This window comes from Armigeres subalbatus, chromosome 2, assembly GCF_024139115.2.
Source record: "Armigeres subalbatus isolate Guangzhou_Male chromosome 2, GZ_Asu_2, whole genome shotgun sequence".
NCBI lineage: Eukaryota > Metazoa > Arthropoda > Insecta > Diptera > Culicidae > Armigeres > Armigeres subalbatus.
In genome coordinates, this window is record NC_085140.1 from 294,850,685 (window position 1) to 294,878,548 (window position 27,864).

Consider the following 27,864-nt stretch of genomic DNA (forward strand, 5'->3'; position numbering starts at 1 on the left):
CCCATTTTGGCAACATTAAAATCCGGTCGTGTTGCCAAAATCGGGAAGGGACTGTAATAACTTGTTTTCACCAAAATTACATTTTTACAATCAATGTAATAAACAATAATATATCCTTGCAGTATACAGCAATTGATTTGATTCTACCTTGATAATTATTTAACAAAATATGAATACCGCCTATAATAAATACACTGTAATGAATTTTCATCCCAAAACACACGTCCTTCATGATTATCGGTGTCGATCTATGCTGCCTGGTATCGTTATTACCATAAATCCTCTGTAAACAATGAAAAAAGAATGAATATATATTAAAAATATTGTTGAAATGACAATTATTTTGTTGATTCAAACAGAAAATATTGTAGTTTTAACAAGAAGGTTAACAGACACAGTTTGGGAATATTGTAGGTCATTCAAACTTTTAGCATAGAATCTACGATCTTAAGCTTTCAAAGTAACGTTCCTTGTCTCTCAATATCTCGAAATATGGTCAAACTTGTTCATCAGATCTATTGGAAGGTAGAAAATATTGCTAGATTGTTTTGGGATAGTCTGAGTAATCCAAACTGTTTTTGAGTTCGTGACTTGCGATCAAGAGTTGACAGTAGCTTTTTTCCTTACACAAAATTTTGATACGAGTTCGACCACACCCATTACATCTCCTGGAAGTGTCATCCAAACTATCCACGAGGTGCAGACAACAGTTGTAGCAGTGGTTTTTCATTACTCAAACTTTTGATACGTATTCAACTTCATTGCGTCTCCTGGAAATCTACAGACATCGTAAGATAGTTCTGGATATTCTGGCTCATCAAAACTATACTTTTATTCGGGACTTCATATCAATAGCTGCTAAGAAATATTTGGCTATATGTATGTATATTATACACAGTTTCAAAATGGCGAAATTACTTTTGTAAACAACCCAACAAACAATTTTAGCTGAATAAGCTAGTTTTTTAGCTGAAGAAGTCTATTTTTGGTCATATAAGTACTTCACCCAGCTCCAATGTGTGTTGGGAAGAGCTGCTCACGTCGCTGGTGGGCTAATTTGAGCACCCACGCAATCCAACTCCACTGATGGAAGCAGCGAACCCTCTTCTTTCATTGAATGGCGCTAGATTGCGTGGATGGGCACAACTTAGCCTACCAGCGACGTGAGAAGCTTTTGATTTCAAAAGCAGATTCGCCATTTTGAAATGTTAGTGCCAATATATTGGAGCTTTGAGTGACGGAAACCTCAAGTAACTATTAGCACTATATTTCGCCTTTTCGGCAATATGAATATACATATAACTGTATAAAACATGTGTGCATTGTGACAGAGTCGCACTTACGGATTTTTTAAATGCTCACAGTTACCTGGAAAATCTACTGTTGTGGCTGTAGATCGCATGTACTGGACTCAAGGATAGTTTTGAGAACCCAGGATATCACAGAACTATCTTACCATCTCCAGGAATGTATTATAAAGAATACATATCTAGCTTGAAGCGACGAAAAAAGTTAGAGTGGTGGCTGTAGATCGTAAGTTCTTAACTCAAGGATGGTTTGGATAACCCAGGATGCCCCAAAACCATCTTATCATGGTCTTCCTGGTCATCTGGAATATGTTATGGACATCCAAGCTTTTAGCGCCGAAAAAAGCTAGTTTCGTGGCTGTAGATCACAAGTTCTGAACTCAATGATGGTTTCAATAGCCCAGGATATCCTAAAAAAATCTGACCTTGTCCCCTGATCTTCATGAATATATTAAATGGATATGGTTGAAGCGACGAAAAAAGCTAGAGTGTGTAGTATTCAGAGCTAATGTTGAATTAATAAACGAAATAGTTGTTATGTCTATTCGAGATGCTGATTTTATTATTTGATATTTATGGGATGACAGAAGAATCATAGATAAAATTGGAAGAATCCCATGCACCGCATGTCTTCGTCCACCTTGTACTCTAATACTTTTGTTTCGGGCTGGGTTCAAACATCGCAATCGAAGGTAGTTGGATTTTTGGTAAGTTGCTAGGTTACGTGACTGGATACTGTTTGGTGAAAAATAGAACTTCAGTACGTTGTCGACTTTTCGAACGGAATGTCGCACTGCTATTCAATTGCGGTTTATACCAGCCAATTTCGACTGGAATACGACAGAGTGGTGGCTGCAGATCGCATGTTCTGAACTCAAGGACGGTTCGGATTACCCGATATATCCAAAAACCATCTTACCATGTCTCCTGGTTTTCTGGAGTATGTTATGGACATGGTTGAATACACATCCAAGCTTCTAGTGGTGAGAAAAGCTAGTGTTACGCACGTTCTGAACTCAAGGACAGTTTAGGTGACCCAGGATATCTTAAAACCATCTTAAACCAACATGTTTGAATAGATATTCAAGCTTGGAATGACGAAAAAAGCTAGAGTCTTGGTTGCAGATCGCACGTTCTGGACTCACGGACGGTTAGGATGACCAAGATCTCAAAACAATCTGATCATGTATCTTGATCTTTAGGAATATGTTATGGATATGGTTGAATACAAATCCAAGCTTAGAGTGACGAAAAAAGCTCGCATGGTAACTGTAGACTGCAAGTTCTGATCTCAAGGACAGTTTGGATGATCTAGTACATCCCAAAACAATATTTTTCAACTTGTTTTGCCATGTCTCCATTATTAATCATGAAAATAAATGGAACTTGTCAAAGTTACTGGCTAATACCGCTTAGAAAAATTTGGGCCTGAAAGGGTTAAGTCAGCAAACATAATAGCTCGACTTAAAGCCCAATATTTGTCCGATATTGATCGCCGTGATCAGTATGCGGACCCTTTGCGCGGCATACGGCTGCTTTAATAGGGCCTGTTTGCGGACACGTAGGTGCGAAAAAAACTTACGCTATGTTTAAGCACTAATTCTTAACCGATACACGCAAGTTGCATTCGTCAGGGAATCCCATTGTTTCCTATTCAAAGTTGGCCCGATCACACAATGGGCTCAAAAGCTACACACTTTTTGCCGGGATCTCAGCATTTTCTGATAATTTTTCCTAGATGGGCATCGCCGAGATTCAGCAAACATGATTTTTGCCGATATTTCAGTAATAGTATTTCAGTAGTAAACGAAAGCTGTAGGTTCCTAGAACAAGCTCATGGGGTAATTCATTCAAATCTCTAGTCGCCGGGAAACCTGTACTGAGGAGGTACTGTTTGAGCTTCTCAATTTGGCACTACATTTTCGAGTTCGTGTTATAAATCTATAAAATTGCTTGAAAATATGTGCTCTGATGATTTTTCGTAATCATTCGTTCTGGCCAATTGTGGGTGCAATCATTAGTAAATGTCTTCTGTGACCTACAAATGCCCCAGAAATGGTTCTCCGAAAGATCCGGAATATCCGTTAAATGGCCAGATCCAAAAGTTCATCCCAAAGCTTCGCGATTTTTTGGTAAACATTCATCTTGGCAAATTGGCTGAACTGAATGGAATTGTACAAACTCGTCTGATGACAAGTAACGACATTCCACTGATAGCTTAAAATAATTTTCTTATCAATAATAAAAATTCCTTGTGCCCCACTTGTGCCCCCCCAGAAAATTTGAAAAATTACAAAATAGTAAACTTCGATATATCACAGCCATATTTCCTCATTCCTCATTCATTCCATGTCTTCTTTGATATTTTTTTCAGTTCAGAATGTCAAGTCCATAGATTTGTCAGATTTTTATTGCCAATCACTTCCTTTGCCAATAATCAATTAAGTGTTTGCAAAGCATGATAACATCCAATTTTATTATTTAAACCAAGTTGAAAAACAAGATTGTTTGCAAAAATATACATTCAAGTTCTGACATCTAACTAAAGTTAGATTTAATCGAAGCTATAACTTACTCGACCACAATTTTAGGAATAATAGTCGTTTACACAAATTATTGGTTCTCATAATCCAGCTAAAGATAGTTCAAACGATAATTCTTAAGTTAACCTTTCCCAAAGTAGTAATTAGAGATTAGAATAAATTAGTAATTATTCAAGTATGCCACAAAACAGTTGATCAAATTCTAAATAAGGTTTTAAGTAGAAAGACAAGTGCAGATGTTTAGATTTCACTGCTTTCACTGCTCACTGCTCAACTCGGCCTCTTGTAATTTAACATCATATATGCCTTTTCCAGTCTTACTGTAGAGATATGCAGAACGTAGTTCTGAACAGATATAAAATTGTGGAATAAGGAAGAATAGTTGTTTTTATAGGCTAGTGGAATGAATAGTAACGTACTAATAAAATAATTTAAAAAAATAATTGAATGATTCCTAGATTTGTTCATTTTAGGGTTCATTACAGAAATTTAAAACTCTGACGAAAACTTACAAGAATTTCTCATGGAATAGTGTAGTTTTTGTTGAAAACCGAAGTGAGCGTGCGTCTTTCATTCAATATTTCAATAACACCTTCCAGATCTCAATGAATTTTCCAAAAATATTTAAAATATTTCCAGAATTATAAAACAAATTGACAAAAAAAATCACAGAATCTCAAAATTTTGTGCAAATATTAGGATATTTTAACTAGTTTTTTTTTACTTGGTAGGCTTAATCGTGTATGACGCTTTGCGGAGCCGTAACTCTTTAGTATGAAAATATTACGGTTATTAAAATCTCACAATGATTGAGATTGCCTGAATTGTTTGTGGACACCACAATATCAACAAATCATCTTTGTTTTTACCTTAAATTAAGGATTTTCATGGACACACCGTATCACCATGTAATTTTTTTCTTCCTTTTTTATTTATATGGAGCAGGATAACAATGATCATGAAATTGGAAAGAAAGTACGTCCGCTTCATTTAAACATTTTCAAAGCTTTCCGCATATCATACAAACGTAAATAAAGAGATCCAAAAATTGCAAAGCTGATTTAGAAATTATAAAAATGGAAGTGAAAATTAGACACGTATTGACTAAAGTCGGAATTCGCTGGTTGGGATTTTAATACTTGGGCCTCCGCTGGTTGGGTCATGGCCCAACTAAAAAGCAACCGTACGTCAAAACTCAATGTAAATATGGAAAACGGGATTGGGTGTCAATAGACATCATTTGTGATGTTCAAGTCGAAATACACGTGTTCAAATGGCTGTCAGTTGGCCCAACTAAAAAACCAAATTCGTTAGTTGGGTCGAGGTCGTGGCCCAACCAGCGAATCACGACTGTATAGCACACCATTACTAGAAATAAGTTTATTTTTTCGCATATTGAGTGAAGTTAACAACAAGACAAATGGACCGCAAAGGCATAAAAAATCCTTGGCAGCCCATGCCTGACTGCTCTATATTGCTTTAGAATATTATCTGTCACCAGCTAGGGCCATGCCCCCCCTAGACCGGGACTCTAGTTACGCCTATGTCCGTAAAAGAAGTCAAATCCAACAGTTAGCGTAACAGATCATCATTAGCCAGTGACGGCTACGTGGCGGCGTTCGGAAGTTCATCAAGTAATCCTTTGGAAAGTTCCTAAAGGCATTCCTCTAGAAGTTCTTCTGAGAGTTCGGAGAGTTCCTCCGCCAATCCCTCCAGAAGTTCATCAAGTAATTCCTCGGGGAGCTGCTCCGGGAACTCCACCGAACTTCTTCCGAAAATTCCTCCGGGAATTCCTCCAGAAATTCTCAAGAAAGTATGAAAGTATGAAAATTGTCCACTTTTACGAATGTTCCAGATCTTCCGAAGGATTGTTTCTGCGACATTTGTAGGCCACAGAGGACTTTCACTATTGATTGCACTCACAATTCGCCAGAATGAATGGTTACGAAAAATCGCGAAGTTCTGGGATGAACTTTTGGAATTGTCCATTTTACGGAAGTTCCGGATCTTCCAGAGAGCTTTCCTATGACCGCTAGAGGGATAAAGTTTCCCAGAAATGGCATATACAATATGGAAAATACGGTTGGGATCATTAGAGCACATATTTGCAAGCAATTTTATGTTTCATAACACGAAACTCGAAAATTTGGTGCCAAATTGAGAAGCTCAAACAGTGCCTCTTTAGTACAGGTTCCCCGCGGACTAGAGTGGCCAATTTGGATGAATCACCCCATGAGCTTGTTATTGGAACCTACCGCTTTCGTTTGGTGCCTAAAGATCGAAAATCGGTTGAAATTTGAGTTTTTATGATCGTGATGAAATCTTGGGTCCAAATGGACCCCAATGCATAAAGTGTCACTTTTTTTGTGGCGCTTCTCCTAGATGTCGCTGGAAGCTGATTTTCTCAGGGAATCTTAGTTTCCAAAAGTTAGGAAAAGTCAGAATTTTTCAAAACAAAATCTCGTTGCTTTACAAAGTTACAGCGTTGTTTTGGGTGTGCTTGGGTCGAAATGGACCCCAATGCACTAGGAAGGTTAAATAACTTCTTTTGCAATCATTTTCAAGGTATTCATAGTTGGGTAATATTTATCAGTAATATTAGATTAGTAATACTAGCACGATTAGATTTTTTATGAGCAGTGTGAGCTAGTGGCTTCCGCGTCTGCCTTATAAGCACGAGATCGTGGGTTCAAATCCAAGCTCGTCCATTTCCTACTTTGTATTTCTATCTTAATTCTTTCTGTGTTTCACGTTCCACCAAAACGATTCCTATCGTTGTAACCTTCCACATTTAACCATTTCAAAACGTCTTGCTTAGTAGGTGTCCAATCATCCATTCTTTTCCTTCCTTAGTATTCGCAAGGATGTGGTCAGGACAGATCTCGACTATTGGAAAATGCATTACTTGCATCTAAGAGATAGTGATTAGTCCCAAATCAATATCTGTGGTAACCGATTGTAGTAAGGCTTTTCACATACAATAGTCCAGGCTTGTACCGCCTACGAATTTGTGCGAAATGATCAACGCCTGTTAAAATAACTGTTATTACCAAACACATGTAGAAACAAAATCGTTTTAAAGTGATCAGTTGGATCTACTTATACAGTTAGGGAGGCATTGCTGAAAGCTTGAATCTGCAAATCGCTTAATGCCTAATCAGACCACCCTGCCGTACGTTCAGTACGCGTAAAGTTTTTTTTTTCATTTTAAGGAAAGCCCGGAACACGCTCGCACACAAGTGCTCCTTTCCGAGAAAACGCTTTTTCTCCCAACCCAGCCAGATTGTAAAGATTGTACTCCAAGATGTCAAAGTGTAACAGAGTTTTTTTATCTCTTGTGGCCTTTCTCATCTGAATATCTGCGGGTTATTGTTCTGCAGTTAGATGCGACCCTCCAGGCGGGAGCGAACCTATACATAAGAGGGCACATTCGTAAGAATTAATTAAATTCCCGTTTGCAAGTTATTTCTTGATGGTAGCTGTTGGTGGCGGGTGATTATACTTTCAATTTTTTCGCCTCTCTGGCACACCACGACACCAAGGTGTATAGCAATTCAATAGGAACACTAGCCCGAATTGTTATCAAAAATATAAGAGAGGAAAAGGGATTGTCAAAGAAACTTCAAGAAACCTTTTAGTATTCTTTCCAATTAATCTTTTTTCTTCATATTTTTTTCATTATTAGCGTAATTTTGTATAAAAGAAAATAGGCGACGTGGCTAAGATGTATAATCATACTAGTAATCATGCTAATCATACTAATTATGTACGATAGATGCAAACATTGAAATAACAGACAGGATGGCGTAGATACAGATTTTTTTTTAGATGAATGTTGCGAGGTAGAACAGCTTGTTGACACTAACACGTCACGACACGCTTCTACGCGTGTACCAAACGGTAAGAAAGCGGACGCGTGGTACTTTGTTTATCAAGAACTCCAAGCTTAAGCTGTTTTCCGGCAACAAAGTAGATCAGTTGAGAGTTCGAATCCCGATTCTGTCTAAGATTATTTCTTGACTTTCTTGTGCTTGGAGTGTTTGTTTCGCAATACATACTTACATGATGTACAAATGTATAAACAGCACTACAAAACCTTGAAACTGATAACTGTCGAAGGGCGTTATGAATGCTAACCTGCGATTCGCCAATATGCCAGTTGGGTAATGCGTTGCTATTATTAGAAGATCAAACATTTGTAAAAGTAAAATAATTTCTTACTCTAGAACCGGGTGTTAGTACACAGAATAAATCTAACTTCTCGACACACAGTGCACAGAATTTTATTATACAATAATTGAATAATTTTTCGCTTGTATTACTAGATTGAGTAAATCGTTTGAAAACAAAATTCAGTGAATATAATTGTATTCTGTTATTACTTGTTCAATAACGATAATAATAACTATAGTTCAGGATTTGAAAGATTCATGGCGTAGGAAAATAGCAGGGATTCTATATTCAGAAACAGGAGAAAGTTATTATCGTAAGCAATTATACCTGTATGTTTGTCTACGCACAATCCTTCACTTATGTTTAATTGTATTATATTAAATTATTAAATATAAAATAATATTAAATACATAGAATATCATCAGCTTTCGAACTTATGTCCCAAGTGTCGTACAAGAGTGGTTCGATGTCGAACTTCAAACAACTAGACTAGAAACGCCGCTAATCCTCCACAGCGACAGCCATCCCTGCTCCAAGACCGTCCCATTTTTTACGACGTTCTACCAAAGCATTCATAGACGCTGTCGCCACCGCATCCAAACTGGATGAAAATTTAATCACCCTACCCATATTTTCGTTTGCGTTTGTCGCCCGTATAGAAAGAGCTCCAAGTGAGCCAGCAGGTTGCAGTGCTAAAGTGTGGCCCGTTATTGTTACGTCCTTCGAGCAGTGATTTTGTCCCACCTCGCCATACGTAGTACGTTCGGTCGTATATAGTCGATTTCGTCGTACTTCATATCATAAAAAAGGGGACGTGAGTGAATCAAGCGCAAAAAAAAAACGAGTGAGCGAAGGAAGGAAATTTTCACCGGTGAAAAGTGTCGGGGAGAAAGCGTTCATGAAAGCTAATAAATATTCAGTGAGATAAAGCGTAACAAGAGCGAACGACAAAAGCAGAAAAGTGAAAGAAGGCAAAAAAGGAGTAAATTAACTTTACATAGAAAAAGCACACCCAGGATATTGGTTTGACCAAGTGGGGGAAGCAGAATACGCCGCACAAAGACGACGACAGCCGACCACTTCAGGTTAAGCCTCTCGAGTGAATCCGCGTGAAAGAAGGAAGCCCTCAGAAGAGCAGCAAGACCAGGTTGGTATACATACATAAACGGTTTAGGTTGAGCATTTCTCGCTTAACTTTTCAAAAGGTCCTAAGTAACATTTTTTTCATGAATTAATTTGAGTACTGCAATCGAAACCTTTCATGTTGTTCTGTTGATTGCGCTATTCAAATTAATTCACGAAAAAAATGTTACTTAGGTCCTTTTGAAAAGTTAAGCGAGATTTTCTCGAAGCTTAGATGGCGGCAGCGATAAACGTGATGGAATTAAATCCGTATTGGGCTTTATTGTGAGGCACAGCTATGTTTGAATATTCAGATCCAAGTCGATTGGTGAACATGCTTGTATAAATATTTTATGCAATTCTGTTTTATTGAAGCTTTTTAATTATTTTCATGGGTCAACCCACCAGCGAGTGTCAGATTTTTTCACAACCCGGTACTAGAACCTTACGTAATCTGTATGGAAGCGTATTTACAAAACTGCCAGCTTCTTATGTAACATTGTTTGCTTATTATACAGATATTACATAAAAAGCACAATTAATGCGACATTTGAATAAAAATCTTACAGTTTTGTGCGTTTCTTGCAAACAGCATAGTATACTCTTTATTGTTTGAAGTATGGTGTTTGGCAAACTCAAAACTATAAATTTATTAAACTCAGTTTAGGGAACTCAAATCCATGACCCAATTTACAAATAGTTTAGGATTCAATAATTCAAAACATAATTTCCGTTTGATTCTTTATCCCAGCGGCTCTTAAGGTCACTCCTGACGGAATCCAAGATTAAAAGTGCTCGCGTTTTCGGGGGCACACCACTCGATACGGAAGAAACGCACAACTGTCATTTTTATTATTTCACGCATGCTGCGACGCAGCAAAGCTAAATCAACAAAAATGACAGTTGTGAGCCGCCTCTGAATCGAGTGATGTGCCCCCGAAAACGCGAGCACTTTGGAACTTGGATTCCGTCAGGAGTGACCTTAACCTTTTACTTGAGTAGTACCCCTTCAGACCGTTGCATGCTTTTTTATTTCTGCAGCTCGGCAAAATTCCGCACAGCCGTGCGCCAGCAAAAAAAAATGATATTCCGGCAAAAATAGCGTTTTTTAGCTGATTTCCGGCAAATTATTTTCTGATTACCAGCAATTTTGACAGAAATCTCGGCGAAAAACATGTTTGCTGGGCAGAGCCGTAGCGTGGACTCCCAGCGCCCTTGGTGAAACCTTTATTAGGCGCCCCTTACTCAGATGTTTAAAAACGTGCTATGAGCAAACAGATTTTTTTTTTTGCGAGGAGGGTCTAATGAATTTTTGCTCTATGAATTCCTAAAGCCTCTATAACCTGCATATGTTCCAATAGGTAGAAAGTAAGGGTTATTAAAAGACCAGAACATTTATAGAAATCCGCTGAAGTTTAACGATTTTCTGAAAGATTTTAATAAACTAATGCAAGTGAAAAAATAGATCCAGTATTGTGTGGATTAACGACAACAAAGGATTTAATTAGGAAAATAAAATAGCTCTCAATTTTTGCTTGCTATTCGATTTTGATTGCTATCGAACCTAGTTACATCAAGAAGAACCCTTATATGAAGTGGATGACCATCGGAATTGCCATTAGCCCTTTCGATGACGAAAAATTCAATTTCGGAGTGGCTTGGTTTGCAAAAACTACTGATCTTTCAATGAACTTCAACTTTGGAGTGAATTGGTTGATTGTGAGAATAGCGATTGTTCCAAGTCGTATCAAGAACGAAACAATTCCGGAGTGGATTCATTGATGGCCAAAATAACCAACGGGCTCTATTTAGATCAATGTTTATCGATCGTATAGGTTTATAACGATCGCATAGTTTGTCGGCATAAAATGAGCGAATTTATCTCAAATTCACACAAATTTCTTATTAGTACTTCCGTACATCTATTATTAGATAACGGTTTGCATTTTAAGGTCGCGAACAAAAACTATATGCATTTGATTTACGTTTCGCCTTTGGCTTATTGAAGTCCTTATCTGGGGCTCCTTCCCCAGAAGCTTGTTTCATGCTCCTTTCCATTTGCATTTCCTGTTCCTTCCTTTTCCTTCCACTTTCTTTTCCATCAAGTAAATAATGAAAAAGACATTCCCAAATTAGAGGAGCATGCCGACGTTCTGATACATTGAATGTTATGACACCGGGAGTTCCCTAGACCCCAAGCTGATGGTCTGACCAACGGCAGCTTCCAGGGTGGGCGCAACCTTTCTCCCAGGTCCCAAGGACTTTATTCTTTACACTTTACCTTTATGGTTTATTCAGCGGTATGGGCGGTGATGAGATGCAGTGGCAATGGCTTGGTCAGTTAGCAGTGGCACTATCGCAGATGGCGTTAGGTACCGGCGCGATGTGTAACTTGATGGTCGTTGGTCAGATGGTCGTCGAATGACCCGGCGGCGTCCACGAGGTGTTACTTCTCGACGATCTTATGGCCGAGGTAAATTCCGGAATTTTCATCCGTTGACGGGAGCCGATAACACGGCGTTAGTTGGCACGATACGTGAGAAAAGCTGGGACGAACAATAGTTGTCGTTATCAGGACCAGGCTTGTAAAATGTCATCTGCATGTCATTTGACTAATTTGTTCATAACTTTCTTCAGAACCCTAATTTACTTCATAATTTTAGATGTAATCATAACGCTTGAGTAGGGCTATATTTTTGTTCAAGGGTATATTACTCTAAATATAACATATGAAGCTGGAAAGTCAAAACTCTCCAAAATGTCGTGACATTTGACATGAATGTCATTTGAATGACATTTTGCCTCCTACGCCTCAGATTACATATTTACAGCAATGTCTTGTTAGACAAAGTTGTAGGCACATTTAAGCGCTATAAGTTCGCCATACCTCAGGAGCTGATAGCTAACTCCTGAAAAAAGTTCTGGGAAAAATATGCAAATGAATGCAAATGACATTTTACAACACTGATCAGGACTCCGTATGACAAAATGGCGTTCGTGGCGTGGTACCGCCCGTCGGCCCGGGCGAGAAAGTACCTTCAGGAATACGAGAAGTACCGGCAAGCTCGGGGACGATCGGCGTGAGGCGTCGAAAAGGCGCAATCACCACACGCGCGAAAGTCAAACTATCGGACTGACTATTTGGGCTGATTTACCACTTATCATCAAATTCCTAGTTTTACGAGGAATGGAATAAACTTCAAAGATGCGAGTTGGCTGTAGGTTTTTAGTATCTCGTACCTCGACTGATCGCTTTATTCCTTTCTTCATCGAAGACTCTGGAGCACATATTTTTGATAACCGTATTCTTTTGCCACCCACTTTGCCCGTTTTAAAATGACGATTAGACACTAACTTGACAAATTATTTCCCTGCATTCCAACACCATACACAAAGTGATACCATTCGATAACAACCTGTATCAGTTATTGACGGAACAGGGCCTTCCGGAAATACGTCAAACGATTGATTATGTAATATATGTATGTAGTCCCCGAGAGAATCGTAATAAAAGGTTAAATTTGTATCACTTTGAACCAGAGAATTTTTGAATAATTTGTCATCATTTCCTATAGCGGAATCCTGAATTTTGGCGTCCCCCTAAGGCCAGGCGCCCTTGGCGGGGGCCAACCCGGCCAACCACACGCTACGGCGCTGTTGCTGGGGCACGGCTGTGCGATTCTCGGTAAAAGTTTAACATTTTGCTAAGATCCCGGTAAACACAAATTAAGTGTGTAGCTTAAGGTACCCCCTAGATTTTGTTTAATCCACCTAGAGTCCCACATGTAAAACGGGAAACCGCTTTTCACTTGGCTTCTACCAAACCGAACTATTATGGTCGATTACATTAAAAAAAATCGGGCTCCCAATAAATTACGTACTTCGACTCAGCAGCTTTTAGCTTTGGCAACATTTATAATTTACATATTAACGTGAGTTAATATTAAATTGTTTCGAATGGATTATAACGCAAATGCGTTACGAATACAAAGGTAAATTTTAGACACTTCTGAAAAAGGGTAAAAAATGAAGATTTGTCTGAACAGGGACTTCAGGTACACTGAGTGGTTTCAAATTAAAGTTGTGCATTTAATCTAATATTACAACCTTTTCTTGTACAACTTAGAAAAAAAAATTGAAAAAAAAATGGATTTGCAAAACAATAAACACCCTATTGATCTCCTTTGTTCCACAAATGTTTTGAATTGAGATGCATTTAATATTTTTAACTCTCGTAAGTCGTCCGAAATCGAATTTGGTAATTGGTATATTGCTCACGATGGAGATCTTCCAAATCGGCTCTTTCCACCATTCAGAGTGCACAGGACCCATAGCCGCTAACATTTAAACTCTCACATATTTTGTAGTTATGAAACAAATTTTTAAAACCATTATTAGTATGTATGTGATACGACTCTATATTGTGACTGACATCTATGTCAGTTTCTGAGAAATTTGATTTCATGTTCTCAGAAATATGATTTTTGAAATTTTTAGTAAAACTTTCGAGAATTTTGGGATGTTAATTGAGGAACAGAGATAATACGGCGATGTTTATCCAGGCCATTCATGGCTCAGCAGAATTATGCATTGCTGCACAGCAAATCATGCCAAAGGTGTCTGTTTTCGAGACGAGATCCGATTTGAGCTAGTAATTTTTTTGTCTAGATAAATCAAGTACACCCAACCGGCGGATGTTAGATTTTCTAACATTTCTGTAAAAGAATCTACCAAAACCTGTATAAGAACTGGGCATATGCGAAATTGTTAGATTCTTATCAACTTAATTCACCGAGTGGTGATACTGCCTTTCTCGCATTTAGCCAAGACACCAACCTTATATGGCGCTTATATAGTTCGATTCCATTTTTGCCTTTCTCGTATACTAAGTATAGGGGAACTGTACCTATATCCATCTCATTAGCAAGCATCGATGCAACTTTCAGCAACAACTTGGCAATGGTACACCTGTTGATTCGTGAATGAACATCAATGGGCTTGCTCATTATCCAAAAGTCATACATGTTGTTTAAATCAATCTATTTCGTTCTTCAATTATTCTAATTATTTCACCAAAATGTTACTGACTCAAACCTATATTAATCTCACCGTAAAATTTCCATCTCACTTGAATGTAAAATGATGCACCGATATCCATCTCAAATCATCTTTGTGCTCTACACAAGCATAGCCATATCCGATTAGCATAGACCTATCTTTACACCCAAACTTAAAACTTCCTTCATACAGCGAATGACATTTGCAATAGATTTGTTTTGTCTTTTTCCAAAGCGAGGATTGACAACAACAAGACAAGTGACGCAATGTACAGGTATGTCTATCGTTCAACCCACGTACGCACACATGGCAGTTAGCGCATGCGTACATGATTCTTTGGCATCGAAGCCGCTGTGATGCCAAACTTCCGAAATTCTGTTATATGCAGAAGTAATGGTATTTATAAAGTATGAATCATATTTTTAACAACTCTATTTGAAATATTCAAAACAGAATTCATGATTGTTTCTTCCAATATTCAGGGATATCCAAAAGACTATTATACACGTTTCATTGATTGAATCGCAAAGTATAAATAAAAATGATAACGGGTTAAAGCAGTTCTATTTTAATAAAACTGGTACCACTGTGTTGTTTTGGACGAGGTGGGAAGAGATGAAAATGTGGACAAGCATTATGTTGTTCTGAAAATAATTCATCTCATTGTTTCCTAGCCTTTTGTAGCTAGTTTCAGTATTAGAATAAGTGGAATATTTAATTTATAAACATAAAAATAATATGTGTAGTGATATTCAATCATCAGTGTTGTATACTTTGAAGAATTAAGTGATAAAGTTGAGTGCCGGTGAGTGTATTGCAGTTAGTAGGAATACACCAGTGCGACGATTCTCATGCTCAAAGGTAAGAGTTTCATCCTTAGCTTACATGAGTTTTACTTTTTACTGCAATTATATTAAATCAAAGATAGTTTTTAACTGTTTTCGGGAAATAAACCTAAATTAAATCTCTGTGAATGTGTTGCAATGGTCATTTAGAAAGAACAGTGCAAATATAGGGCGTTTTCGTTAGCTAAAATGTAGTACGAGCAGAATGGGATGAATATATGTGCTGAGATGGAAAAGGGAACATATACCCTACGTAAAGGCTATATGATCACTCCAAAACCAAACTTTTGATAGAAGGCTCGGAGACCCATAGTGTTATATACCAATCGACTCAGTTCGACGAATTGAGGTGATGTCTGTTTGTGTGTATGTATGTATGTGTGTGTATGTGTGTATGTGCACAAAGCTTTGTAGACACACTTTTTAGAACTTAGCATTGGCCAAATTACTCGCAATAAGTTCCATTCGGCTGAGAATCCTGTCCCATTGTTTGCTATTGAAAATTGGCCAGATTGGACTATGGGATCAGAAGTTATGGTCAAAACACTGTTTTCTATGCACAAAACACGCTAAAAAGCACCCACTCATATTTTTTAGTATTTTTTTTTTGCACGAGAAAGGCACCATCAGCACTAGGTGGATTATCATGGTTTTTAAATAAATTTTGAACGCAATGGTCGATCGTTATCAAATGCAATAGTGATCAACAAGGCTTTGTTCCCTGTCGAATGCAACTTGTTGCGAGAAAATCGGTTAAGAATTACTATATGAAAAAGTGGCTAATGTTTTTCGGTTTTCGTGTGCACACACACATACACACACATATACACGGCCAGACAGATATTTGTTCAGTTCGACGTGCTGAATCGATTGGTATATAACATCATGGGTCTCCGAGACTTCTATAAAAAGTTCAATTTTGGAGAGAAATGAGAAAGGCAAAAATGATGGGGATATCGCATATTCGTGTTAATTATTTAGAATATTAAGATCTTAGTTTGAGGACATTTTGGATTGTCGTAGATATTTTAATAATACCGTAAAGTGTCAATAATGGTATTATGACGTCCCTAGGAGCTGATCTACCTCATATGAATAGTGTGAACATCGCATATCTCTCCATCTTGATTATATTGAATATCATAACGATGGTGCGGACATTGATGATCTTCTTTTTTTGACATAGAACTACGTCTGTCTTTTCTATATTGGGGTACACTTTAAGATTGCACAAAAATCGAAAAACATCACGAAAATATGATAGACTTTGATCGTTAATATCTCAGCCGTTTATCGATGGATTTTAAATTTTCTTGGACCATTCGATCAAGGAAGAGTCAACGCTCCATACTCGATGTACACTGAAGTCATATTTTACGTGGTTATTTTTACAGGCATATCTTTCTATGCGATTTTTTTCACTCGAATGTCGGGATTTCCGCGGTTCATTCAGACATATTTTGGGATTTACGCGGTTTTTTACGTTGTTTTTCTTTGCGCGCCCCATATCCGCGTAAAAACCAACTCAAGTGTGTTACAATATTTATGTATGATAATATTTACTATTGAAAACTTGCTAAAAGTTTAGCACTCGGTTTCGGTGAATCAGTTAATCTCGTAAGTGCATCGTAAGCTTCTTCTTCCATAGCACTACATTCCAACTGGAACTTGGGCTGCTTTTCAACTTTCAGTAATCTATGAGCATTTCTTTAGTTATTGCTGTTCCAGAGAGAACTGTCCTCTTTCCGGTTCAATTTTCAAACTATCACAGCTGACACTTCATACTTTTTCTCTGCTGTTTGGCATGGCATTCGATGACAACGCCAAATAATAAATTTTTGTTTCAGTGTATTGAAGATTTTTGGTAGAACTTTGACAGCTGCGGAAGAACATTTTGGAATCCGCAAAATGGAAAATTTGAAAGCTTTCTGTGCGCGTCTTTGCATTAGTATGTATCTTGTATGGCAAAGTCAATGGATACACTATGCCCTGTGTGTCGAGAATGTTTCTCACCCGAAAACACCCTAGATCGGATCAAGAATAGATCTCGCCATCAGCGGATTCTGCGCCTTTGTTCGCAAGGATAACTGGAGATCCAAGCCAGTATAGAGGTTATATTAATGCAACTTACAAGGCTTTTAGCTGGTGCAGTTCGTGTCTGCTAACTTACACGCGTGTATTCTCTTGAAAGCTTGGAGCGTTTGACAGCTGCTTCTCGCTATTGATACCTGTAGAGTAGGGTGCCAATGAAAATGACATTTTCGAATTTTAAAAAACGACGTTGCTCACAAGTTTCATTACCCCAAAATATGACCCCATGCAAAATTTGAGCTCAATCGGACATGATTTAGAGGTGCCTAAAATTCATCAAAGTTTTGAAATTCTTCTCATGAAAATTTTCCCGAAGGGGGGCCAAAGGAAAAGTCGAAAATCGAATTTTATTTTTAATGCCAAATTATTTAAAAATGCATGAAACGTCGAGATCTGATGTTACTTCAATTTTTGTTTCCCTTAGAACATTTTTGGGACATTTTTTTCATCGAATTTCAACACCGGACGATACGAAAACGTTTTCGTAGCCAAGAATATCCCCCTATGCAAAGTTTTAGCTCAGTCGGACATGATTTAGGGGTGCCTAAAATTCATCAAAATTTTACCCATGAGTCCTTTGACATAAAAAAAAAAACAAAACAAAATCTTTTTTTTCTTTCATAGTAACATTAGATCTCGACGATTCTGCATTTTTAAGTCATTTGGCATCAAAAACAAAAAGTTGATTTTCGACTTTTCCTTTGGTCGCCCCTTGGGAAAATTTTCAAAAAAATTTCAAAACTTTTATGAATTTTGGGCACCCCTAAATCATGTCCGATTGAGCTGAAATTTAGCATGGGGTCATATTTTGGGGTAATGAAACTTGTTAGCAATGTTGTTTTTTTGAAATTCAATGACACATTTTTTCCCATACATTCCATTGGTACCCTACTGTAGAGGGGCTAGGAATCTTCTTCGCTGTTGCAGTGGATGCGTTCTGGGAAACTTTCTTCAGCTCGTTTTCGCTGATTCCTAGGTGTCTGCCGGAGTAAACGCAAAGTCCGACGCAACTCCCGTGAAGGAATAATAATTATTATCAATAAGCTTTCAAACTGCATTGTCGTGTCTACTCTGACTTCCTTCATAGGATGACCACCAAACGCCGTTGACAGCCCAGCTTTTACGATGGGCTTTACTGTAATAAGCTACCGGGGTCTTAAATTGACTTAGTGGGGGTGTTTAGTCTCTGATCCAGTTTGCGTCGGTAATAGTTGTAGCGGTACACTATCATTCAGGTGATGAACCATTCTCATACGATAATTATTGGAAATATCATTTGATTTGGCCCTCCTTAGCCGAAGGGGCCCTCCTTAGCCGTGCGGTAAGATGCGCGACTACAAAGCAAGACCATGCTGAGAGTGGCTGGGTTCGATTCCCGGTGCCGGTCTAGACAATTTTCGGATTGGAAATTGTCTCGACTTTCCTGGGCATGAAAGTATCATCGTGTTAGCCTCATGATATACGAATGCAGAAATGGTAACATGGCTTAGAAACCTCGCAGTTAATAACTGTGGAAGTGCTTAAACACTAAGCTGCGAGGCGGCAATGTCCCAGTGGGGGATGCAATGTCAATGAAGAAGAAGAAGATCATTTGATAACTTCTCAGATGTGAAAGTAGGCGAGTTGTCATCGAATATAACTTTTCAAATTTTGGAATTGTTTGATAATTAACACAAAATTATCCAAGAAATTACCATTTTAATATAAACTTTACTAATACCAATTTAATGCCAACAATGATGTTCAATCGGATGTTTGGCATTGTGTTTTGGTGTTATACATATGTGAAAATAAGTTCAATAGAAGTATTTACCAATGATTCCAATCCAAACCAATGTTATATAGGGTAGAAAAAAAATTATATAGGGTAGAGAACCATTTGGGCAGTACTATTCCCGTCCACAACGGTCATTACTCGATCGCATTACAACCGAGTCACTTTTAGTTTTTTAGTACATGGCTAGTTTTTGTCGACATCTACTGATGTACAAAAAATCAAGCCATTTGGTTGGAACGCGGTCGAGTTATTAACGTTGCGGGCGCGAATAGGGGGTGCTGCCCAAATGGTCCCGCTCCCTACATCATCAGGGCTCGTAATGTTCACTCAATCTCAGGAGCACAGGATAAACAATGAAAGCTGATTCACACTGGGCTTGAAAAACGCTTGCCTGTACATTACATACAGCTACGTAGTTCAACGTCACCTTTGCGTACAACCCGTTTGGGCTGCACCTTTGAGTTTTTAAATAAGGTTAAGTTCAACACCGATGCCCTTTTTTTATGTTAATTCTTTAGAACATCAAGATCACAACTCAAGAACAGTTTGGATGCTGTAGACCAAATTTCCTTGAGCACACAAGTCAGACTCACAGGAGCGTTAGCGCGAGTGCAAGCATGGAGTGCATGAGCGTGTATCAGGTGTTTGGGTGAGCATACAAGTCAGACTCACACGATATGATAGAGGTGGGCATACAAGTCAGACTCACAGGGTGCGACAGAGCATGTAGAGTATGTTAGAGGGTGTGATAGAGCGAGCACCCAAGTAAGACTCGCATGGGACGGGTGCCTGCGTGAGCGAGAATGAGCGAGTACGTTAAGTACTGCCATCCCCCAGAAGTAGTACTGGGAAGTAGTTCCTGGGGGAAACGATGGCGGAGCCCAAGGGAGCTTAGTCGGTATTACCGGTACGGTCGGTATTACCGGTACACTTCCGTGTGGCAGTTTGGCAACTACAATGCAAGTGTGCTGGGTTAGTGTGTAAATGCATTCTCTCTTGTAAAAAAAAGACCAAATTTCCACCAAAACCATATATCTATCAATATTTTCCCAGGATAGAACAGTTGGACAGTTGAAAAACATTTTAAACGACTTTGCTGAAAGAACTGAAGTAACAATACAAATGATAGAAACAAATACTGCCCATGATTTCATAGTTGACGTAACAAACAATTGCACTTTCGTTCCTATGTCGAATTATTTAGGGACAAACACAGCAAATTTAAAACATTCCAACCCGTAAGCACCATAGTAAACGCGTAATAAGTTAAATTTGCTGAAATGTTGAATGGTTGATACGTCAACCATGATATCATGGGCATACTATAGTTCAATTACTTGACTTTTTGGCAGCTAATGCACTATATTATTATTTAATAGTATTTAACTATTTCAATTTTAATCAAATCACATTGCTGATAACAATTTCCAATAATCATGATCAAAACAAATGCAACATGTCTGCGTCCGTTTACACAGCAGGCTCCGTTCGCTCAGTAGGAGAAGAGGACTCAAACCAAGGATGTTATCGATCATTTAGTAATTTGCGTTCGATCTTTAGTAGTTTTTCAATAACTCATTCCAGAAGCTAAATTTCAAAATGTGTTGTCTCGTGGACTTCTAGTGCGAAGGTTTTTCTACAACTCTGCCATATGATTCGTTGTTTGAATTCCACTAGTAACGGGGTTATAAGTATAGTTTCAGTAACTCAAACTAAATGATAACAAAACTCCAATCATTTAGTTTGAGTTACTGCAACTAGCGCTGTAACTCAGTCATTAGTTGAAATCTAACAACGAACCATTAGACAGAGTTTTAGAAAAACATTCGCACAAGTCCACCATACAACACATTTTGAAATTCAGCTTCTGGAATGAGTTATTGAAAAACTACTAAATGATCGAACGCAAATTACTAAATGATCGATAACATCCCTGACTCAAACCCACCACCCCCTTCCCAGGGCAAAACGCCTTTTGGATATTCCCTCATATTTACCGTGTTCAAGATGGTCGTAAGAAATTAGCTAAAAATATGTAGGCTGGGCGAAAAAAGTGTCAATTAATAGATAGGAAGATCACGGTGTTTCTGTGGGGAAATATTATTTCATAAAAATCACAACACTGAAACACTCGCCACGTGAAAGTGTATAGTCTCCTCGTTCATGTCGTGGGTGAATCCAAATGTTCTATTGGGGGATCTAGAACAATGTTTATTTTATCGGTATTTTTGGGCATAAAAGTATCATCGTGTTAGCCTCATGATATACGAATGCAAAAATGGTAACCTGGCTTAAAAACCTCGCAGTTAATAACTGTGGAAGCGTTTAATGAACACTAAGATGTGAGGCGGAAGAAAAAGATTTTTAGTGCAAACTTCATATAAATCCTATTCACCATCAAACTCATCTCCACCAAAAAATGTATGTAAAAATTACCCCCGATAGAACATTTTATAATTGCATTTACGTGAAAGAGGCCTATACTATCGTGTAGTAGGTGTTTCAGAGATATAGATTTTGAAAATAAGTTTCTCTGGACGAAGGCACCGTGAGATAGAAAATATCAAAATTTTCCACAATTTGATGAAATATCTAACATTTCGAAGAGAAAAAACGCCCTAGTGGGGCTAACTTACAGTGTACTACGCGTCTCCATGCATGGTCCATAAAAGAATTCTGATTTGCCGACGCGTGGTGCGTTGTTCCCTAAGAGCTGTCTAGTAAATCGTGAAAAACTAAAATAAGGATTCGTATGGAAATATCGCATGGGCAGTTCAAACAGTACATGCATAAGTATTAGATTGCTAATGTCGCTCCTGTTCGCGTGACTAACATCTAGGTCACTTTGATCTGGCAGTTAGAGTACCGGTACTACAAGTGTCAAGCCAATGTTGATGATGAAACAAAACATGCACTACATCATGATGCATAATAAACGGCCAAGTTAGGCTTGTGGAAGCATATTTTGGCAAAATGCTTTTAATGACTACAGCGCCACTAGCGTTCTAGTACTTATGCTTCTACTGTTCAAACCGCACATTTTCGCCTACTATGCAGGATAACGTCTGCTGGGTCTACTAGTTGATCATAGATTGCTATTTCGCACCTTGCTGCTACCGTGGTGCATCGAAACCAGTACATTTAAGCACTTCAGTATATGAAAAAATCTCTGGAAAATACAAATCGAATGAAAATAGAACGTTCGTCATTGATCTAACCGCATGAGGGCATCTATTTTTTGTGTGCTCCACTGTATTGCATTGAAAGTAAGGGAAAATATGATAAAACTAGTTGACCCGGCAGACGTTGTCCTGCATAGTAGGTGAAAAAGGGCGCTGTAAACTTCCCATGCAAAGTTCGCATAGGAATCACAATTTCACTTGATCAGTACCGTTGCTGATGAAGAATGTGTATAGCCGCCAGACATTCTAAATACTCACGCTCCTCTAATGTGGACGTGTATAATACACATGTGGAAGTATTGGCTTGATAAATGGATTGCGAGTGATTTGACTATGCGTCCAATTTGGGGAACTTGAGTTGCGTGCTCTTGCCTACGCAATGCGGTCGGGTCTGAGCTTGACGACCGACTGGCAAATAGCTTACACAACCTCACTTGATCAGTACCGTTGCTGATGAAGAATGTGTATAGCCGCCAGACATTCTAAATACTCACGCTCCTCTAATGTGGACGTGTACAATACACATGTGGAAGTATTGGCTTGATAAATGGATTGCGAGTGATTTGACTATGCGTCCAATTTGGGAATCTCGAGCTCGTTCAGTAGCCGCTAGGTTGCGAAGGCCGACGGAGGTCCTTCGTAGCTTAGTTGGTTAAAGCACCAGTCTAGCGTACTGTAGGGTCATGGGTTCGAGTCCCATCGAAGGGAAAGTGGTTACCTCCAATACATTTTTCAAATCAATATCTTCCACATAAGGTACATATTCACATATGAGTTTTCATAACATCACAATTTTAGTTATTCACGGTGGGCTCAACCTAACTCGTAATTTTCCCATTAGGAAATATCATATAAACCCGTCGGAAACTATAACGAATGTTTCTGCTGAAGAAATGAAAAAAATCCATCCAGCCGTTTTCGAGTTATGCGGATACGAACACAGACCATTTCATTTTTATATATAAGATTACGAACAAAATCAACACCTGCCGAATCGAAATCCGTCCATCGTGGACGGATTTCGAATCATAGGATCATAATCCGTAAAGCTATTTCATAACAAAATATTTAAATTAAAGCTGGTCAATTGATCAGACTAACACTGTGAATAGCGCATTACGCACCTTAAGAAGTGATCCCTTTGTTATTTATGCTGCTAATCTTACTCTATCAATTGCGATTTGCAATTTAAACACACTCACTTTCGGTGAAATTGCGTCCAACACGCGAACAAAATGGCGCCTGAAGCCTCGCGTTTGCCGGGTGGAGATTTGTTTTTTAATTGTGTTATTTTAATTTCATAGCCTACTTCCCATTTGAATGACAAGAAAGCTTACTGTCCAATATAAGATCAGGCTAAGATAAATGATTCATAAATTAATTCCATCCAACCCCCTTTATTTTATTGATATCTCACGAAGTGGACGGATTTCGGTGCTGTACGGATGTCGGTCCCCCACGGTACTTAGATTCAAGCAAAGATTTTTAAGTACAAGATAGCCCACTCTTGAATATCCCATACAAGTCGCTGGCGAACAAATTTTCTATAGTGCAGCGCCAACTGGTGATTCAAAGTCTAACTATTTTAGTAAAAATGATCAAAGTAGCTTTGGATTTTCACTGCACTTTGATTAACGACAGAATCAACAAACAACATGTTGGTATTCTTGACAGAACTTATGTAACGAAAGATTAAGTATATTCTCGGTCATGGTAAGTAGTTAATATTATTCAATATCTGCCGATTTCTAATTTTTTAATGTTTTAGGGTGGTTATGGATTGTCTCACACTTAAATTCTCTTACCATCGGATGATTCACACCACATAAAACGTTACCGAAGCCGTATGTGATTGACGATACTGGTAGAAGCAATGTATTATGCGTTATTATTTCTTCATAAATTTGTACAGAACTACGAAAAAAAGGCAATAATTAAATTTATACTATCTTGTTTTATTTTATTTCATATGCATTCTCATGGAAGAAAGTTGGCTAATGTATTTGGATTTTTGCGCTTGAAAGTATACATGAATATACAGATATTCACCTATTTTATCGAGCTGAGGTAATTAATATAACAGTTTGGCCCTCTTAGCGGTAGGTTTGTGCCCTATAGCCTCTAAAAAAGTTCGTCAATTACATAAATGAAATTTATACTAGCAGTGTAGCCACCACAACAAACGATTGTTTCAAAGTTGAAAATCATACTACAGGGGATGTTCCTAATACCTTCTTCGAAAAGCTCACTAGTAGGACAACAGTTGGATTGAGTCTTCATTAAAAAGCATGTCGGTAATCTTATAATAAATAAAGCAACCGCTACGGTCAAGTTACGCAACACTAATTATTTATTTTTACATATGCTATTGCACTCTTGCTACTACTTTTTAATTAGGTTTAAATAGTAACATTTTAAGGACGGTAATTCCTTGCCGAGGATTTAATATCCGTGATTTTATGACTGGGTAATCTTCGGACTCATCCATTCTCTCTGATAAGCTGATGAGCGTTGATAAATGAGGGGACCTCGCCAAACTTGTTATTGAACGTCCAGCCTTCCTTATCGTCCTTCCAAGGATATGACGATGATAATGACACCGATGACGATACGCTCGGGAAGCAAAAGGTGGATATAAAAAAGAGGGCGCAGATATCACTGAATATTTATTGTGGCTTTAGGTTGTGTATTAGAGTACTGAATTGGGATGGTAGATAATTTGTAGCAACAACAACGGTGACCATTTGTGCCCACTACTGTTATAGGAAATCACGATAGTGGTTAAAGGATCGATACACTTCTAAACACTTTCAAAAACTTTCAAACAAACAAAAATTTCCCAAGAAAGTGTAGAAATAATACAATAAGCAAGAATAGCGTATGACATTTGATTTGTTTAGTTGTTATCGGAGCAACGATGTTCCTACTTTCACGCGTTGCTGTGATTGAATAGTTCGACCGCCATTCGTTAAAGCGCTAGTGTCGTGCGTTCGCCTGATTTTGTCCAGAGTGGACTATATTGTTAATATATAATATTTGATTCAAGGCTTTTCATAAAAATAACCAGCTTCGTGCAGCAAAGCCATTTTTTTTGTCTTGTAGGTATACATTGATTAACTCTAATAATGTCGTGAGACTTTATATTGAATCTATCTTGCAGACATTCGACACGCTGCGAAGTCGTGAGCGAATTGCACAACATGTAGAATATTGTTTTAGGCCAACAACTATTCTTTAGAAGCACCTACGGCCACAGTTCTTTAGACGTGTGTTGTGCTCCTGAGCAAAGAAGGGACTCCTGTAATAATGTGGGCAATTTACGTTAACGTGCACAAAAGCACAGTTAAACCACGTTGAACCATGTTAAGCCACGATGAAGAAGGCTGGATTAAAATTCCAGTTCGATATGAATAAAATTTGAATTGCAAAATTTTAGCGATTCTTTTTGACAAAGGGAATCTGTTTTTTACCAGAAAAATATACCGAAGTGTATGTGGCGCATACCCGTGTAATGAGTACTTCGCCACAGGGTGGAGTTCCGCAGATAGGTAGGTGTGTGTAATGTAGAAAAAAGAAGAAAACATGATTGCATCCCACAGGGGCATTGCGTCTGTGTCGCTCAGTACATCTACAGACTACAGTAACTGCGTTGATTCTAAGCGGAGTTATAATTTTTGCATTCGAATAACATTCCTCAACATTTACAGTTATTTCAGAATACATGAGCTCGGTGGTCTATTGGCTACCGATTCTTTCTTATAACCAGGAGGTCAATCCTTGGCTCATCTACATACCAACCTACATGATAAATGTGATATTTTCTTGAGCCAATCTTAGGTAGAGTTGAATAACAAACAAATAACATTCATTTCCATTTATTTAGTCTACATCTAAACAGATAACACTGAATCAACAATTTGACGCCACAATACACGGTTCGAGGACGCATCTCTCCATCCTCGAATACGCCCCACGCTCGCCAAGTCGTTTTGCACCTGGTCTGCCCATCTCGCTCGCTGCGCTCCACGTCGTCTCGTACCTGCCGGATCGGAAGCGAACACCATCTTTGCCAGGGTTGCTGTCCGGCATTTTTGCAACATGCCCTGCCCATCGTACCCTTCCAGCTTTAGCTACCTTCTGGATACTGGGTTCGCCGTAGAGCTGAGCGAGCTCATGGTTCATTCTTCGCCGCCACACACCGTCTTCTTGCACACCGCCAAAGATGGTCCTAAGCACCCGTCTCTTGAATACTCCGAGTGTTTGCAAGTCCTCCTCGATCATTGTCCATGTTTCATGTCCGTAGAGGACAACCGTCTTATTAGCGTCTTGTACATGACACATTTGGTGCGGTGTTTATTTATTTATTATCAGACTAAGGCCGGAGTGGCCTGTGCTGCACATAAAAGACTTCTCCATTCAGCTCGGTCCATGGCTGCACTTCGCCAACCATGCAGTCTGCGGAGGGTCTGCAAGTCGTCCTCCACCTGATCGATCCACCTTGCCCGCTGTGCACCTCGCCTTCTTGTTCCCGTCGGATCGTTGTCGAGAACCATTTTCACCGGATTACTGTCCGACATTCTGGCTACGTGCCCAGCCCACCGCAGTCTTCCGATTTTCGCGGTGTGAACGATGGATGGTTCTCCCAACAGCTGATGCAACTCGTGGTTCATTCGCCTCCTCCACGTACCGTCCGCCATCTGCACCCCACCATAGATGGTACGCAACACTTTCCTTTCGAAAACTCCCAGTGCGCGTTGGTCCTCCACGAGCATCGTCCAGGTCTCGTGTTCGTAGAGAACTACCGGTCTTATAAGCGTTTTGTAAATAGTCAGTTTGGTACGGCGGCGAACTCTATTCGATCGGAGCGTCTTGCGGAGTCCAAAGTACGTACGATTTCCAGCCACTATGCGTCTCCGAATTTCTCTGCTGGTATCGTTATCGGCGGTCACCAGTGAGCCCAAGTACACGAATTCTTCAACCACCTCGATTTCGTCACCACCGATAGAAACTCGTGGTGGGTGGCTCACATTGACCTCTCTTGAGCCTCTTCCTATCATGTACTTCGTCTTCGACGTGTTGATGACTAGTCCAATCCGTTTAGCTTCGCTTTTCAGTCTGATGTAGGCTTCCTTCATCCTCTCAAAGTTACGTGCCATGATATCAATGTCGTCGGCGAAACCAAATAACTGGACGGACTTCGTGAAAATCGTACCACTCGTGTCAATCCCTGCCCTTCGTATTACTCCTTCCAAAGCGATGTTGAATAGCAGACACGAAAGACCATCACCTTGCCGTAACCCTCTTGGTGCGGTGGCGAATCTTTTTTGACCGCAGTTTCTTCTGGAGCCCGTAGTAGGCCCGACTTCTACAGATGATGCGCATTCGTATTTCATTTCGTATTATCAGCCGTTAGCAAGGATCCGTGGTAGACGAATTCCTCGACCACCTCGAAGGTATCTCCGTCTATCGTAACACTGCTTCCCAGGCGGGCCCTGTCGTGCTCGGTTCCGCCCACAAGCATGTACTTTGTCTTTGACGCATTCACCGCCAGTCCAACTTTTGTTGCTTCACGTTTCAGGCGGGTGTACAGTTCTGCCACCTTTGCAAATGTTCGGCCGACAATGTCCATGTCATCCGCGAAACAAATAAATTGACTGGATCTGTTAAAAATCGTACTCCGGATGTTACACCCGGCTCTCCGCATGACACCTTCTAGCACAATGTTGAACAACAGGCACGAAAGTCCATCACCTTGTCTTAGTCCCC

The 27,864-nt window shown here is 39.1% G+C and overlaps 1 protein-coding gene across 4 annotated transcripts in view; it reads left to right on the forward strand.

The window, feature by feature from the left end:
• LOC134212440 (Kv channel-interacting protein 4-like) overlaps positions 1-27,864 on the forward strand; it is a 290,551-nt gene that overhangs the window by 44,164 nt on the left and 218,523 nt on the right. For all 4 annotated transcript variants that reach the window (XR_009979275.1, XM_062690304.1, XM_062690305.1 and 1 more), the window contains exon 2: positions 8,683-9,170. The gene's annotated coding sequence lies outside the window, so the exon portion shown is untranslated. The remainder of the gene's footprint in view (positions 1-8,682; positions 9,171-27,864) is intronic.